This window comes from Dromiciops gliroides, chromosome 3, assembly GCF_019393635.1.
Source record: "Dromiciops gliroides isolate mDroGli1 chromosome 3, mDroGli1.pri, whole genome shotgun sequence".
Taxonomy (NCBI): domain Eukaryota; kingdom Metazoa; phylum Chordata; class Mammalia; order Microbiotheria; family Microbiotheriidae; genus Dromiciops; species Dromiciops gliroides.
This window is the reverse complement of record NC_057863.1, coordinates 135,097,628-135,114,973: the sequence shown is the minus strand read 5'-3', so window position 1 is coordinate 135,114,973 and position 17,346 is coordinate 135,097,628. Positions and strand designations below refer to the sequence as shown.

Here is a 17,346-nt window from a genome sequence, read left to right as displayed (position 1 = left end):
CTGCCACCCCCCTTTTTTTTTTTTTTGGCTGCTCTACATTCTTTTCATTTCCATTTTCTATCTGTGGAGGAAATCTGGAGTGCCTGGAAATTTCTGATGCACTCCACCATCTTCCCAGAATCCTCCTCCTCCTTCTTTCTCTCTCTCTCTCTCTCTCTCTCTCTCTCTCTCTATATATATATATATATATATATATATATACACACACACACACACACACACAAAATGTATAGTTGGACAGAATTATTTCTAATAACATTTTATTTTCTCTTAATCAACTGAAAATTATTCTAATTAATTGATGCCCTTTAAAAACAAGTTGCTTAGCTATTAATCTAATGGCTTATCTATTTTATGAATTTAAAAACAACTGCTAGATTTTTATTTTTCTTTTATTTCAGTTTTTATTAACCTCTTTTTTTATTTTCGGGATTTCTATTAGGCTTTAATTGGGATTTGAAAATGTGTTGGTTTTCTAAAAAGTTGTTTTTCTTTTTTTGTAAATCAGATGCCTAATTTCTTGATCTATTCTCTGTTTTGCTGATGAAAGAATTTAGAAATAGTCATTGTCCCCTAAATACTGCTTTGGCTACATTGAAAACAAATTTTAATGTTATCTCACAATTGTCATTATTTTTATTGGAATTATTTATTGTTCTAAGATTCATTCTTTGAGACATCAATTGATTGGCTTTAAATTCTTTAGTCTCTAAGCTAATTTTTTGTTTTATTTTGTTTTTGGGCGGCGAGCCAGCTTTATTCTTTATCATTGGCCTTCTCGTGGGGCTGCTCCTCCTAGTCGTGCTTTAGGCTCAGCCTCTAGAACACCTGGGTATTCTCCCAGCCCCGGCTGGGGGTCGGCCTGCACGTGACGCAGGGTGGTCAGTGGTCGCCCAGGTGCTTCAGCAGTTTCACCTCCCCGCCTAGGTAGTGGGTCTCCAGGAAATCGCAGAGGTGTGGATCCCCTTGGCTGGAGCCCAGGGCGTGCAGCTTCAGAAGGGCCTCCTTCTCCAAGCTCAGGGCAGCCTCCATGGCATCCAAGCTGCGGCTCCACTCATCTTGGGCAGGTTTCTGCACAGCCTAGAGGAGTACCCGGCCCCCACGTTGGTTCTGGAGCCAGCCGCATAAGGCGCTCGGCGCCCTCGCGTTTGTCCTTCGCCAGGTCACGGAAAAAAATGTGACTCCCTCGGCAGAGCGACGTCGTCCCGGTCGAAATAGAAACTCAGGGACAGGTAGGAGTAAGAGAGGCCTGCAGGTAGAGGTTGGCCAGGCTGTTGACCGCGGCCTTGACCTTGGAGGAGAAGTTTTGGTGGATCTGAGAGGTGCAGTTCATGGCACTGACGACAACCGGAGGAGGCGGCTGGTCCCGGAACTGTTTGGTCTCGGAGGCTAGGGGTGGATGGTCTGGAAAGCGGGGGTCAGGTGGTCCCAGGGGAAGGCGGGCTGCAGAACGACGAAGATCTAGCGCGAGGGGAACTGGGGGAACCCCGGGTCTGTTCCGTCCAAACGCTGTTGAAGCAAGAACCAGAGCCGGGAGGCAGGGTCTCTCTAGCTAATTTTTAATCCTTTCTTGACATCACCTGCCTTTATTCAATCAAATTTTATTGCATTTTTTTGTGTTTTTTTGCGGGGCAGTGGGGGTTAAGTGACTTGCCCAAGGTCACACAGCTAGTAAGTGTCAAGTGTCTGAGGCCGGATTTGAACTCAGGAACTCCTGAATCCAGGGCCGGTGCTTTATCCACTGCACCACCTAGCCGCCCCGAATTTTATTGCATTTTGGTCACTAAAAATCTTGTTTGATGTCATCATGTTTCTGACTTTGTAAAATTGTCATAACCTAAAAAGTGGTGAATTTTTGTAAAGGTACCCCAAGAGCTGAGGAATATGAATATTTGTTTATATGCCCATTCAGTAGTCAATGGAAATATACCATATCTATTTTTACTTAAATTCTATTCATGTTTTTAAATTTGGGGGGGGGCAGAGGTTGTTAGATTTGTTTAAGTTACTTGTGGGTTGAATTATCATTGTATACTGCAAAATGGCCCACTTTGGTTCTTACTCCTTAGTTTTCCAATGACAACTTGGTCTGGCATTCTTCCTAGATATTTGTTTAAGGAGGTGTCAGGGAAACCCATATATATTGTTTTTTCTGTTTTGCTATTTTGTATAGTCTCTACAAGGCTATTGGCTCTTAAAATCTGTCTTTATACATAACCAAAAGTGCATTAGTGCCTGGTGGCATACCGAAGCCATCCTGGATCATTGCCTTGTGGCAGAGGGGCTTTCATAGCTTATTAGTATTAAGCCAAAGTAGAGAGTTCTGACAAAAGGTGATATATTGGAGAAAGAAATGACAAACCATTCCAATATCTTTGCCAATAAAACCTCATGGATGGTATTAAAATGATAAGAGATATGACACCAGAAGATGAGTCTCTCACATTGGAAGGTGTCCAACAAGCTACTGAGGAAGAGCAGAGGACAACTACAAGTAGCTTCAGTACTAATGAAGTGGCTGGACCAAAGCCAAAAGGAAGCTCAGCAGAAAATGTGTCTGGTGGTAAAAGGATAATCTGATGTTGTAAAGATCAATATTGCAGAGGAACTTGGAATATAATATCAATAAACCAAGATAAACTAGTCAAACAGGAGATAAAATTATTAAACATCAACATCTTGCATGTCAGTGAACTTAAATGAACAGGAATGGGAGAGTTTAATTCAGGTGATTACAACATATATTATTATGACCTAAATAATATTCCCTAGGAATCTGAAGTGGAGTGTGATGAATATATTTAAGCAGTTAGATCTAGTAGATAGAATGAAACCTGAAGAACTACGGGCAGAGGTTCATAATATTTTACAGGAGGCAGCAGCAGTAGCAACAACAACAAACATTCCAAAGAAGAGCAAGGAAGCAAAGTGTATGTCTGATGAAGCTTTACCTATAGCTGAGGAGAAAAAGAAAGGGAAAAGAAAGGGAAATGAAAGTGGAAAAGATACACCCAAGTGACTGAAAAATTCCAGAGAATAGCAAGGAGAAAGAAGGTTTTCTTAAATGAGCAATTCAAAGAAACAGATGGAAAAAACACAATAGAATGGGAAAAACAAGAAATATCTTCAAGAAAATTAGAAATACCAAGAAAATATTGCATGCTAAAAAATGGGTCTGACAAAAGACCAAAAGAAGGAGGTATTTAACATAAACAGAAGAGATTAAGAAGAGGGGCAAGAATACTTTGAACCATACAAGGAAGACCTCAACACCACTGATAACTATGACAGATGCATTCGTTTAACGCATCACCAAGGTTTTGCTTAAGAGTCTGCAAGCTAGGCTTCAGTATGTGAACCAAGAATAACCAGAATAGGAAGGTTTTCAAAGAGGCAAAGGAACTAGAGACCAAATCACCAAAATTTGTTGGATTATAAAGAAAACAAGGGAGTTAAATCTACTTCTGCTTCACTGACTACACTAAAGCCTTTGACGATGAGGATCATAACAAAATGTGCAAAGAGATGGGAGTACCAGATCATTTTACTTGTCTCCTGAGAAACCTGTATATGATTGAAGAAGCATGGGTTAGAACTGGACATGGAACAATACATTTGTTTAAGATTGGAAAAGGAATTCAACAAGGCTGAATATTTTTCCTTAAGTATTTAAATTATATGCAGAGTACATCATGTGAAATGCAAAAAAGTATTGGATGAATCAAAAACATGAATTAAGGATGCTGGGAAAATATCAACAATCTCAGATATGCAGATGATACCATTCTGATGGGAGAAAGCAAAGAAGAATTAAGAAACCTCTTGATGAGGGTGAAAGAAGAGAGTGTAAAACCAAACTTAAAGCTTAACATCAAAAAAAAAACCAAAACGAAACAAAACAACCACAAAACACCAATGATTTTGGCAACCGTTTCTATCATCTCCTGGCAATTAAAGGGAGAATAAATGGAAGCAGTGTCAGATTTTATATTCTGAACTTCAAAGATCACTTCATATGGTGACCATAGCCTTGAAATTAAATGATGCTCCTTGGAAAGAACACTTTGGCAAATCTGGATAGCATACTAAAAAGCAGAGACATCACCTTACCAGCAAAGAATTGGATAGTCAAAGCTATGGTTTTCCAGTAGCAATGTATTTAGCTGTGAGAGCTGCACTAAAAAGAAAGTTCACCTCTGCAGAATTGATACTTTAAAATTGTGGTGCTGGAGAAGACTTTTGAGAGTCCTTTGGACAGCAAGCAGATCAAATCACTTAATACTTAAATACATGAATTCAGACTATTCACTGGAAATAAAAATACTGCTGCTGAAGCTTAAGTACTTTGGCCATATAATGAGAAGACAGGACCTTGGTTTTGGGAAAGATTGAAGGCAAAAGGAAAAGAGGACAGTAGAGGATGAGATGGATAGAGAGTGTCTTGGAAATAATGAACATAAAACTGGATAGACTTTGATAGTAGAGGATAGAAGAACCTAGCACGCTATAGTCTATGAGATCACACAGAATTTGATATGACTTTGTTACTGAACAACAACAAAACTAGACAAGTAATGAAAAAGGTTTTTTTTAAAAATATATACATTAAACTTAAAAGTGCACCATGGGGGCAGCTAGGTGGCACAGTGGATAAAGCACCAGCCCTGGATTAAGGAGTACCTGAGTTCAAATCCAGCCTCAGACACTTGACACTTACTAGCTGTGTGACCCTGGGCAAGTCATTTAACTCCCAATTCCCCACAAAAAAAAAAGGTGCACCATGCATATATGTTTACATGTGTATATGTGTATATATAATATATACATATATAAAAATATGAATCTACATTTTTTCTAGAAAGCTGATTGTTAAAAATTTACCATAAAATTGCTATATAGCTCTCTAAGAATCACTGGCCTTTCTATTCAGCCTGTAACAGAACTTTCCTCCTATGTGTGTTGTCTGCCTGAATTAGAACCCGAACTCCTTGGGGCAACTAGGTAGCACAGTAGATAGAGCACTGGACCTGGATTCAGGAGGACCTGAGTTCAAATCCGACCACAGACACTTGACACTTACTAGCTATGTGACCCTGGGCAAGTCACTTAATCCCAATTGCCTCACCAAAAAAAAACAACAAAAAAAAACTGAGCTCCTTGAGATCTAAGATCATCTGATTTTTAAAACATCTGTATCCCCAATGTGTGATACATAGTCGAAGCTTAATAAATGATTTTGTTAATTCATTCTATACTCCTATCACAGCTCACTCCCCTCTCCCCCAAATAATAATAACACTTTAAACTTTTTAGCTGTAGAAAGCAGCATGCCATAGTGGATAATGGGTTGGCTTTGAAGTGAAAAAGACCTGGTTTCACTTCTGACACATACTTGCTGTGTGGCCACAGAAAAGTAAATAAACTTCTCAATGGCCCAGGCAGCCTTCTAATACTATAAATTTCAGAGAAATTGTCGATTATTAGTAGAAAGAAATTCTTCACTGCTATGACACTTCTATGTCATCCCTTTCCATCTTAGGCTTCTTTAAAAGAATTATAACTTCTAGGAATTAGCGGGTTCTGGGCCCACTGATCTCTGCCCTGGTCAGACTAAATGAGGAATATTGTATTTCATTTTAGATACCACATTTTAAAAATGACTGATCAGCTCAACGGTATTCAGAGGACATCAACAAAGATCATTAAATGCCGTGAGTGTATGCATTGAGGAGCTGTTGAAGGAACTAGCAATGTTTATCTTAGATGAAGAAGATAAAACTTAGCAAAGATCTGCTACCCTCAAAGGTTTAACGTCTGGAACACAGAAAATATATTATAACTGCTGTGTTTGATTCAAAAGGACAGCAGTAGGTAAAAGTTGCAAAGACGCTAATTGTCACTTGATGTCATGAAAACTTTCTGTAATTAGAACTATCCAAAAATGGAATGTTCAACATCTTCAAACAAGAGACAGGAATATTGGTAAGAGCAATACTTTTCAGGTTTAATTAGAAGGCTAAGATCTATAATGTATCTAAGAGTTTGCAAAATTTACTAATGTATGTCCCCACTAACATCTTGACCTAAAGCCTTACTATGGTGTGGTAAGGACCTTATTCAAATTCTGTGCCAAAGGTTCTTTTCAAGCTCGATGATGTACAAAGATAAATTGTATCATATGCTATGTTTCCGTATCCTAAAGACCAGCCGAGCTGCATTTGCAAGGACTCAGTACCAGAATGTTAATCACCAGGATATGAATTTGAAAGCATAGAAAATTAAAAAAACCTATCTACCAAAGTGGAGAGGGATTTACTTTTTGTTAGTGTACAGAATCTTCATACTTATGGCATGACAGTTCTTTTGAAGTTCTGAGGTATACATTAATACTTAAAATTGGGTACATCTTTTAGAGTATCAGAAATTTTGGGTAGCAAAAAAGTGTTCTATAAAGACTGGACAAGGTGAGTCTAAAAAGGCTCTTTCATCCATAGAATTATTTTCTGTGAAACCTACCATTTCTGAACTTAGAAACTGTATATGGGAATGCAGCAATGACCATAGACAAGTGGATTGGATAGTCTTAGGTCACAGGTGAGACTTGGCTTGATACCTGGACAACACAGTAATATAAATGGCACACATGAAGTTGATGAAGAACTGGAAAGAAAATTGAATATTACTGGGTCAGGCAGAGCCTGGCAACATGTTGGTTAATACAGCCAAACTTTGTGTGCCTGACTTGAGATTTTATTAAGTCCTTACATAAAGAAATTTCACCAACTTTGTACAGTGTTTATTCAAAGAAGGTGGGGGGTTGGTATGAATAGTATAAGCCTACTTTATCTCTGGGAAGAAAGTAGAGAGATACGCAAGACAAAGAATACCTGCCTGTCATGCTGATAGAAGACCCTCACACTTCCATCTATTGGCTACTAATCTAATGCTGTCCTCCAGAAAATTATGTGAGTAAGATAACCTGACTTTCCAAAACTTCAGAAATATACATTTCCTAGGAACATTTGAGAATGAAGCATTTAAATTTTTTTTCTTGTTTTGTTTTAGTGGGGTTTTGAGCGTGGGGTGGGGGGGGCAACAGGAGGTTTTATTTTTTCCCCCTCTGGTAATGAAATTATCTGTTCTGAACTCTGATATATGGTCTAGTAAGTTCACTAAGAGAAGGAACTTTTATTTTTTTTATTTTTCTTTATCTCTCCATACCTTGTGTACTGCCCTGAATAGAATAGGTACATAATATTCAATTTAATGAACAAATAAATTAACAAAAAATGAGTCTTTGATTCTCTTTAGAAACCAATTGAGGTATATTTCATCTTAGATTTCATATAAATCATATAATCATAAAAATATACCCAATGAATAATTTAAGCATTTGTAATTTGGTTCATTTATTCATTAAAAAGATAAATATTCAATTAGGATCCACCAGTAACAATCCTAAAGAATTTAATGAAATTTTTAAAAATTCTTTGAATTTGTACAATGAAAATTCAATCTTAGTATGCACTTTTACTAGGATCTTAAAATAGTAGACATACAATAAGTGGTCAAGAGCAGAGAAGGACAATTACTCCAGGTCTATTATTATAGAAATGATTGGGAAAAACAGAAATCAAGACTTGGTTGATATTCACAAAACGATATTTGTTGAGTCTATATTCCATAGCTATTTAGAGAAAAGGAAAAAAAAAGAATAAAAGAATATAAGTACATGCCTTGAAATCAGAAACAGGGAGAAGGATACTAATGAAGTCTATTTATAGAGAGTATCAAAAGAAAATGCTTCAAGCTTCCACTAAGCAAGCCAGTATATAGAACATGGAGCAGGAGGGTTATTTTTGTATATGCCCAAGCTGATCCAACAGGAAGGCAAGTGTAAGCACTTCTCACTTATTAATTGGGAATTACCCACCTATCCCTCCTATTCATGGGATTCACTGAACCTTTCTGAAAGCTCCTTTTATGAATGCCAAATCAGGTTAAAGTGACCCTTCTGTCTTTAAAAATGAATTCTATGCTAAAAGTTTCATAGGCTGGGGGAAGTGAGTCTTGCTTCAGGTGAACAATACAAAAATATGGTGTTCATTATTGTATCCTGATTGGTAGGTCAGCATTTAATTAGCATAATCCTACTGTGTACTTTATGTTCAATACCATCTGACCTCTATTACACTGCTGGAAAGATATGTTGGGAATAATGTTTATTACAACTAACCTACTGTGCATCTGAGTGATTCACCTTCATTCCCCTAAATTGCTCTGAAGTAATTTAAATTTTTTTTTAAAAAGCAACTAGTCATTATTCAAAAATGTGCCTCATTGTTTTCTCCATGGGGTGAAGACATTTTTCTAAGGGGGAGTGGAGTTAGAAATTATTTTTACTGTATCTGTGGGCAGAAACCAGCAAGCACCCACATTATAACATTTAAAAAAAACCAAAACCTAAATTGCACAAGCATTAGTAGCTAGCTTGAATATATACATAGTACATTTAAGTAGAAAAGCAGCATAGATTGAGAACTGGCCTTAGAGGCAGGAAATCTGGGTTCAGATCCTACATATATGTGTGTGTGTGTGTATAGATATATATATAGATATATATAGATATATAGATATATAGATAGATAGATATATATCTTGTGTGAATTTTCCCTATCAACTTCCTTCAATCTCATTCATGTGCTGCTGAATGAAGCACAAAAAAATCATGAAATGGGTTGATTTAATCAGTTTCAAATTTGTTTTATCTAATTTCAACCAATCTAAAATTACAGTCTTGTAGTCATTCCACTCTTCCCTAATAAAGTCAGTATTCTCCTTAGGGAAGGAATTGAAACACCACTGCAGTATCTTTTCAAAGAAATACTCCCCGCTAAAAAAATGTGTAACAAAGAGACAAGATTGAAATAACTGAACAACAAACAAAAATTCTATTCTACATAAAGACTGTTTATGTTTTCCGATTTTTTGCCAAGCCTCCCACAATACAACCACCAATCATTCTCTTAGCTGATGATTTCATTTCATACTTCAGGGAGGAAAAAAGAGGCCATTTGCTGAGAACTCATTCTTTTCCACTCCTCATTTTAGATCACCTATATGTCTTCAGCAACTATTTCCTCCTCCTTCAGGCTAGTCATTGATGATGATGTAGTCCTTCTGCTTGCCTAGGCCAATTCTTATGATCCTGCCTTCACTTTTCTTGTCCAACAAATTTCTCCACCTTCACGCTCACTCTCTCCTCAGTCTTAAAACTTTCCCTATCTTCTGACCCCTTCTTTGCTGCCTAAAAATATCTTTGACATGTCCATGCTTTAAAAAACCCTCATCTGAGCCTACCAACCTAGCTATTGACATATATATCTCTTTCTCTTCTCATTTAAACCCCTTGAGAAAGCCATCTTATCTGAGTACCTCCATGTCCTGTTCTCTTATTCACTTCTAAACTCTTTACAATTTGACTTTCAGCAACATCATTCACTTAAAACTGTTCTCTCCAAAGAGACTGATAATCTCTTAGTTGTCACATTCAATGGCCTTTTCTCAATTCCTGTTCTTCTCTGCAGACTTTGAAACTGATGAACATCTTCTCCTTCTGAAAATTCCCTTTGTTCCAGTTTTTTTAAATGCTGTTCTCTTAAAGTTCTACTTTTTTGAACCTTCCTCCATCTCTTTCGCTGGTATTTTATGCGTTTCATTTTCTCTATTTGTGAGCGACCCCTGAAATTTCTGTCTTGGCTCTTCCTTTTTCCCTTCTATATCATCTGACTTGGTGATATCTTTAGGTCCTATGGCTTCAATGAATATTTCTATGTAAATGACTTCCAGATACATGCATCCAGTTTTAGTGTCTCTCTTGAACTTTATTCTCATATTAGCAACTGTGTTTTTGATCTCTTGAATTAGATGTCTTATAGGAATCATAAATTCAACATGTCCAAAACATATCACCTCTAGGCCTCAACCTCTCTTCTTTATATTTTCCTAATCCTGTTGAGGCAACTATCATCCTCCAAATCACCAAGTCCCTCCTCTCCATACACACATGTAATCAATATATTTTAGTGGCTTCGTTTTATCTCCAAGATCAAGGTTCTGTTTGGCCTTTATATATCTTCAAAACATCACCCCTTAAGTACTTTTCCAGTCTTCTTATGCTCTACTCCCCTTTATGGACTACAATTTAGCTATAATTGCCTAATTTCTATTTCTCACACATGAACTTTCTCTATGCCTTTAACTGGGTCTCTTCCAGACCTAGAATGTTCTCCCTCTTCTCTCTTATTTTCCACGGCTTCTTCTAATTCTTATATTAAAAACCCATCTTCTACAAGAGTCCTTTCCTAGACTTCCTAGCTTCCTAACTTCCTCTCTCTTAATTTTCTATATATTCTGTATACTTATCTTATATGTACTTAATTATTTGCACATTGACTCTCTCCCATTAGAATGGAAGGTTTGGACTATTTTTACCTCTCTTATTTAATCCCCTGTGCTTAGTATCATGTCTGGCACATAGTAAATGTTTTTGAATGATTGATTCATTGATAGATTTAATCTCTCAATGTGAAGAACAGTTTCCAGACTGCGTTAGAAGAGGGCAATCCCTCACTCTGAGTTCATTATATGAATGAAATCATAGATCTGGTTTCTTGACCCTACATCCTCTTCCCCAACAAAACACAGATACACACACACACACACACACACACACACACACACACACACACACACACAGGTCAGAGATGCCAAAAGCCTATCAAGCCCAGATTCTTCTAAGGTATCATATTCTTCTTGACCTGAGGCCCCATTCAGAAACCTGTGAAACTTTCTTTACAATTGAGTCAAATAGGGGCTACTAATCCCCACCTATTATGATGCTTGCCCATGTGTATTAAAATAATATTTTAGTAAAAGGAAAGACAATTCAGCAGAAATTATGTATTTTTAACAAGTAAATTACATCTCTCAAGTTCAAGAGCCAACAATGAGTATTTTTAAGTGTCATTAATAGCCTTGAGATAAATAATTCTCTTATACTCATGTCTTCTATACCCTACTGCCAAGTAGTTCTGTATTATGAAATTTAGTGCTTTTTGCTATAGTGATTCCATGAAATTTAATCCACATAACTGTGTCCAGAAAGGTCATTGAAATGTACTAATAACATGTTCTATCTTTGTTTCTTTTCACTATTATCTTCAACTTTTTCTTTTTCTGCCCAGTGTATTTCCTTCACTATTTGGGTTAACAATCCAGGGTATGTATAGTGCTCTCTGGGTACCCCATATAGCAGAACCTTGAGTTCAAATCCTATATGGCAGAAGTCACACATATTTTCTGAATAGTTAAAGGTGCCAGTAAGGCAGGAAGGTGCCATGTGGCAGGATTTTTTTTTTTTTAATTAAAGCTTTTCCTTAAGTAAAAGATCAATTGTCTCTGTAAATAGAATCACAGAGGGAATCAGGAGCAGGATCTCTATGTCAGTTAGAGCTCAGCTTCTGCTCATAGAGACACAATGGTTATTTTCAGATAGGATGATATGAAACTGCACCTCAGCCATTATTCCCTTTCTTCTGTTAGATATCAGGGTTATGAATCATTTCCCCCAAAAGACTACCTTCTCTAAACTAATGAGTCATCCTAATTACTCACCAATTTACTCTCCTCACACAGTCAGGAAATTAATTAAATAATCTCTATCCCAGATGGAACTGTATTGAATTCCTGACTCATTTCCCACTGTTATATAGGGGAATAGATAATACCATTTTTAGTCAATTATCATAGGATGAAGCTGCTTTATAACAAAGCTTGTCCATACTAAAACACACATACAACTTCATAAAGTAGGCAAAATAGTGTTGTCATATATCATATGGCTCAACAATAATGTTTTCATTGAGTGTCATACATATGTAGTCATGTAGGACAAAAAAGACCTTTATTTCCATACACTTTCTATTTCTTAAAAAGGAATGAAAGGGGGGCAGCTAGATGGTGCAGTGGATAGAGCACCGGCCCTGGAGTCAGGAGTACCTGAGTTCAAATCCGGCCTCAGACACTTAACACTTACTAGCTTTGTGACCCTGGGCAAGTCACTTAATCCCAATTGCCTCACTAAAAAAGGAAAAAAAAAGGAATGAAAGGGAAGGAAGGACGGATGAGAGGGATGGGGAAAGAGGAGGGAGGGAGGGAGAAAGGAAAAAAGATAAAGAAAAATAATGATAAATAGAAGAGACCATAGGAAAAATTTTGAAGTTGGCCAAATTTCTCTTCTGTATTTCTAGCCTCCAATTTTTGTGACCTTTCTCTCTTTCAGCCATTTCTACTTTAGAAGTCTAGTGTCCATTCCCCCTTTTGCACCAATCTCCCATGTGTACATTGACACAATTCCTAAGTAATCCTTTTTACATGTTGAATGAAAGTTATACATCAGTGTGAACAATTATCTCAACTAGGCTTTTTCATTTTAAGAAGGATGTGTGTATGTGTATGTGTAATAAGTGTAGAATAATGTTTTGGTTCACCTTAATAACTACAACATCTTTAAAAATAACACGAAAAAATATCTCATCATAGGGGTTTGGAACACTAAAATAAAATAAATAATAAAAAGATAATTGAGTGGAAATCAAAGTAATGCCTGTCAGTAGGGGAATGGCTAAACAAGTTGTGGCATATGATTGTGATGGAATATTATTTTTCTATAAGAAATAACAAACAGGATGATTTTGGAAAGGCCTGGACAGCCTTATATGAACTGATGAATAGTGAAGTGAACAGAACTAGAGGAATTTTGAGCAGAGTGAGAACAATATTGTTCAATGAAAGACTGCGCATGAATTAACTATCCTGCACAATACCAGGATCCAAGACAATCCAAAGGACTAATGATGAAACATAGTATCAACCTCCAAAGAAAGAACTATTGAAAACAGACTGAAACATGTTATTTTTTTACTATCTTTTTTTCTTTTATATAAGTTTTCTTATACAAAATGACTAATATGGGAATATTTACATGATTGCACATGTATAACCTATATCTGATTGCTTACTGCCTTAGGATGGTGGAGAGGAGGGAGGAAAGAAGGTATCGAATGTGGAACTCAAAACTTGAAATAAAAATGTTTATTGTTATTAAAAAAGATAATTGAATTAACAAGCACTTTGGCCTTTGGATTACAAAATAAAGCAGGGCAGACACTAATAGAATTTTGTCAAGATAACTAGCTGGTCATAGCAAACACTCTTTTTTCAACAACCCAAAAGGCTACTTTCAAAATCAAATTGATTCTATACTTCGTTGACAACAGTTGAAAGTCAATTAAAACAAGGCCTGGAGCTTGCTGTGGCTCAGATCATGAGCTTCTTATTGAAGAAGTCAGGCTTAAATTGAAGAAAGTAGGGAAAACCATCAGACCATATACGTATGATCTAAATAACATCCCTTATGAATATGAAGTGGAGGTGATAAATAGATATAAGGTATTATTAGATCTGCTAGATAAAGTGCCTGAAGAACTATGGACACAGTTCTTCAGTATTGTACATAAGGCAGCAACAAAAAAAAATTTTTTCAAAGAAAAAGAAGAGCAAAAAAGCAAAATAGCTGACTGATGAGGCTTTTCAAATAGTTGTTTTTGTTTGTCCTTCCTTCTTGAAGAGGACTATAACATTGGAGTGATGTTATGAATTTGCAATGAATTGGATTTAAGTGAGAAAGGACTATGAAAGTCACCAAGCTCACTCTTTCTCCAGAGCCATCTGGATCCAGTGGAAAGGTATATATCAGGATAACTGGAGATGGCCTCAGATTTTTAAGGTAATTGAGGTTAAGTGACTTGCCCAGGGTCACACAGGTAGTGTCTGATCAGATATGAACTCATGTCCTCCAAACATCAGGGCCAATGCTTTATCTACTACATCACCTAGCTGTTACAAATAAATAAGGAGAAAAGGAAAGGAAAAGGGAAAGGAGAAAGATAAAGGTATATGCAACTGAATGCAGAATTCCAGAAAATTCTAAGGAGAGATAGGAAGGTTTTCTTAAATGAGCAATGCAAAGAAATTTTAAAAATTAAAGGGAAAAACAGGAGATCACTTCAAGAGAATTAAAGAAATAAAGGGGAAGTTTCATGAAAATATGGGCATGTTAAAAGTAAAAAATAGTAGGGACTTAACAGAAACAAAAGAGATTAAGAAGAGGTGGTAAGACCTTATACTAAAATAAGGTCAAAATGTGTTCATGTTTTAGACATAAGAGGTGATACCATAGGTAAATTAGGAGAGGAAGAAATAGTCTACCTTTCAGATCTTTGGAAAGGAGAAAAGTTTATGACCAAACAAGAGATAGAGAATATTATAAAATGCAAAATGGATGATTTTGATTACATTTAATTAAAACCTTTTTGTACAAACAGAAGCAATGCATCCAAAATTAGAAGGGAGGCAGAAAGCTGGGAAACAATTTTTATGCTCAGTACTTCTGATAAAGGCCTCATTTCTAAAATATATAGGGAACTAAATCAAATTTATAAGAATTCAAGTCATTCCCCAATTGAGAAATGGTCAAAGAATATGAACAGGCAGTTTTCTGATGAAGAAATCAAAGCTATCTATTCCCATATGAAAAAATGCTCTAAGTCACTATTGATTAGAGAAATGCAAATTAAAACAACTCTGAGGTACCACCTGACACCTATAAGATTGGCTAAAATTACAAAAAAGGAAAATAATAAATGTTGGAGAAGCTGTGGAAAAATTGGAACACTAATGCATTGTTGGTGGAGCTGTGAACTGATCCAATCATTCTGGAGAGCAATTTGGAATTATGCCCAAAGGGCGATAAAGCTGTGCATACCCTTTGACCCAGCAATACCACTTTTGGGTCTTTTTCCCAAAGAGATCATGGAAAAGGGAAAAAGACCCACATGTACAAAAGTGTTTATAGCTGCTCTTTATGTGGTGGCAAGGAATTGGAAGTTGAGGGGATGCCCATCAATTGGGGAATGGCTGGACAAGTTGTGGTATATGAATGTAATGGAATACTATTGTGCTGTAAGAAACAATGAGCAGGAGTTCAGAGAAACCTGGAGAGTCTTGCATGGGCTGATGATGAGTGAGATGAGCAGAACCAGGAGAACATTGTGCACAGTATCATCAACATTGTGTATTGATCAACTGTGATGGACTAGATTCTTCTCACCAATCCAATGTTACAAGAAAGTTCCAAAGGACTCATGATGAAAAAGGCTCTCCAAATCCAGGAAAAAAGAGAAAAGAAACTGTGGAATATGGACACAGAATGGACCATACTATCTCTTTTGTTTTTGGTGTTGTTGTTTTTCTTTTTTTAAGGTTTTTCCTTCTTGCTCTGATTCTTCTTGTATAACATGACTAATGCAGAAATATGTTTAATGTTATATATCAGATTACCTGCTGCCCAGGGGAGGGGAGCAGGGAGGGGAGGGAGGGAGAAAAAGTTTGAAATTGGAAATCTTATCTAAACAAAGGTTGAAAACTTAAATAAATGAATAAATGAATAAATAAATGAATGAAGAGGTGGTAAGAATACATGGAAGAACTATCTAAGAACGATCTTAACATCCCTGATAACCATGATGGTGTGATAACTGAAATAGAGCCATGCATTCTAGAGCATGAAGTCAAGTGGGCCTTAAAAAAATATTGCTAATAATAATACTAGTGGAAGAGATGGAATTCCAGCTGAGCTATTTGAAATCATAAGAGATGATTCTGTTAAAGTGCTATACTCAACATGCCCACAACTATGGAAAAGACAACAATGGCTGTTATATTGGAATAGATCACTTTATGTCCCAGCCCTGAAGCAGTGTAATATCAAAGAATATTCAATTTACAAAATAATTGTACTCAGCTCACATGCCAGCAAGATTATGCTTAAGAATCTTCAATCTAGGCTTCAGCAATATGTGAATTGAGAATTATAAGAGGATCAGGCTCATATTTAAAGAGGCAGAGGAACTATTGACAAAACTGCCAACGTTTTCTGGATTATGAAGAAAGCAACTGTGACATAGAGGACTTTTGAGAGTCCCTTAGACAGCAAGGACATCAAATCCATCGATAGTTAAAAAAAATTAATTCAGGCTATTCACTAGAAGATTAAATACTGAAGCTAAAGCTTAAATACCTTGGTCACATAATGAGAAAATGGGGCTCAGTAGGAAAGACCCTGATTTTGGGAAAGATTGAAGGAAAAAGGAAAAGGGGGTGATAGAAGATGAGATGACAGCATCATGTAAGCAAAGAACATGAACTTGAATAGATCTTGAGAGATATTGGAAGATAAAAATGGCTGGCATGCTAAGTGTCTATGGGGTCATGAAGATTTGGCCTCAACTAACTAAACCACCAACCTGTTCAAGAAATTTCAGTCATCAGTAAACAGGTGGAAAGAATTCAGTGAATTAGCACAAAAAACTCAAAGGGCCTGGTTCTGAAAATACACCTAAGTTAACAGGATCTTGTATACCTTTGGGTTCTCTAGCTATGCCATAGCTAAAAACAATACTTAATGACAAATGAAAATTATTTCAATAAGAAATAAATAGAGAAATATAAGACAAAACCAATTTAGACACAGGAAAACTACTGACGACCTAGATTTTTAAAATCCAAAGGATATGAACAAACAGTTCTCAAGTGAAGAATAGGGAACTATTAACAACCATTACCAGTGACTCCTCAAATTCTTAAAAATTAAAAAAAATATCAAAATAAAAACAACTTAATTCTAAAAAATATTGTAATAATGTAAAAATGAATTAAAAACAGGAATATTCAATGTAGGATGGGTTTCAGATAGATCAGTACATTAATAAACTATTGATGGAGCTGTGAATTAGTCCAGTCATTATGGAAAGTAATTTTGAATTATACTGAGAAAGTGAATAAAATGTACATACATCTTGACCTAATTATCAAAGTGACATATACATACATGCATAATCATACAACTATATATATATATATATACACACACGCACACACATAAACACATACATACACTACAATAAAGCCCCAAACTGAATGTTGTAAAATTATAATACCCAAGTTAACCTCCCAAAAAGGTATGAAAATGTATCTTCTTCCATTTTGCAGAAATTATTGAAAAATTAATGACAAATGAAAAGTATTTCAATAAAAATGAAACAGAAATATCAGACAAGACCAATGTAGCCACAGGAAAATCACTGACAACCTAGATTTGTTGTGTATAACACTATATGGATGTGTATAACAACAAATCCAATATTTTTCTCCTTTTTTTTGTGG

At 36.2% G+C, this 17,346-nt stretch overlaps 1 pseudogene; it reads right to left on the bottom strand.

Annotated features, from left to right (window-relative positions):
* Positions 1-795: 795 nt before the first annotated feature.
* LOC122747231 lies at positions 796-2,266 on the bottom strand (annotated as a pseudogene).
* Positions 2,267-17,346: the final 15,080 nt, after the last annotated feature.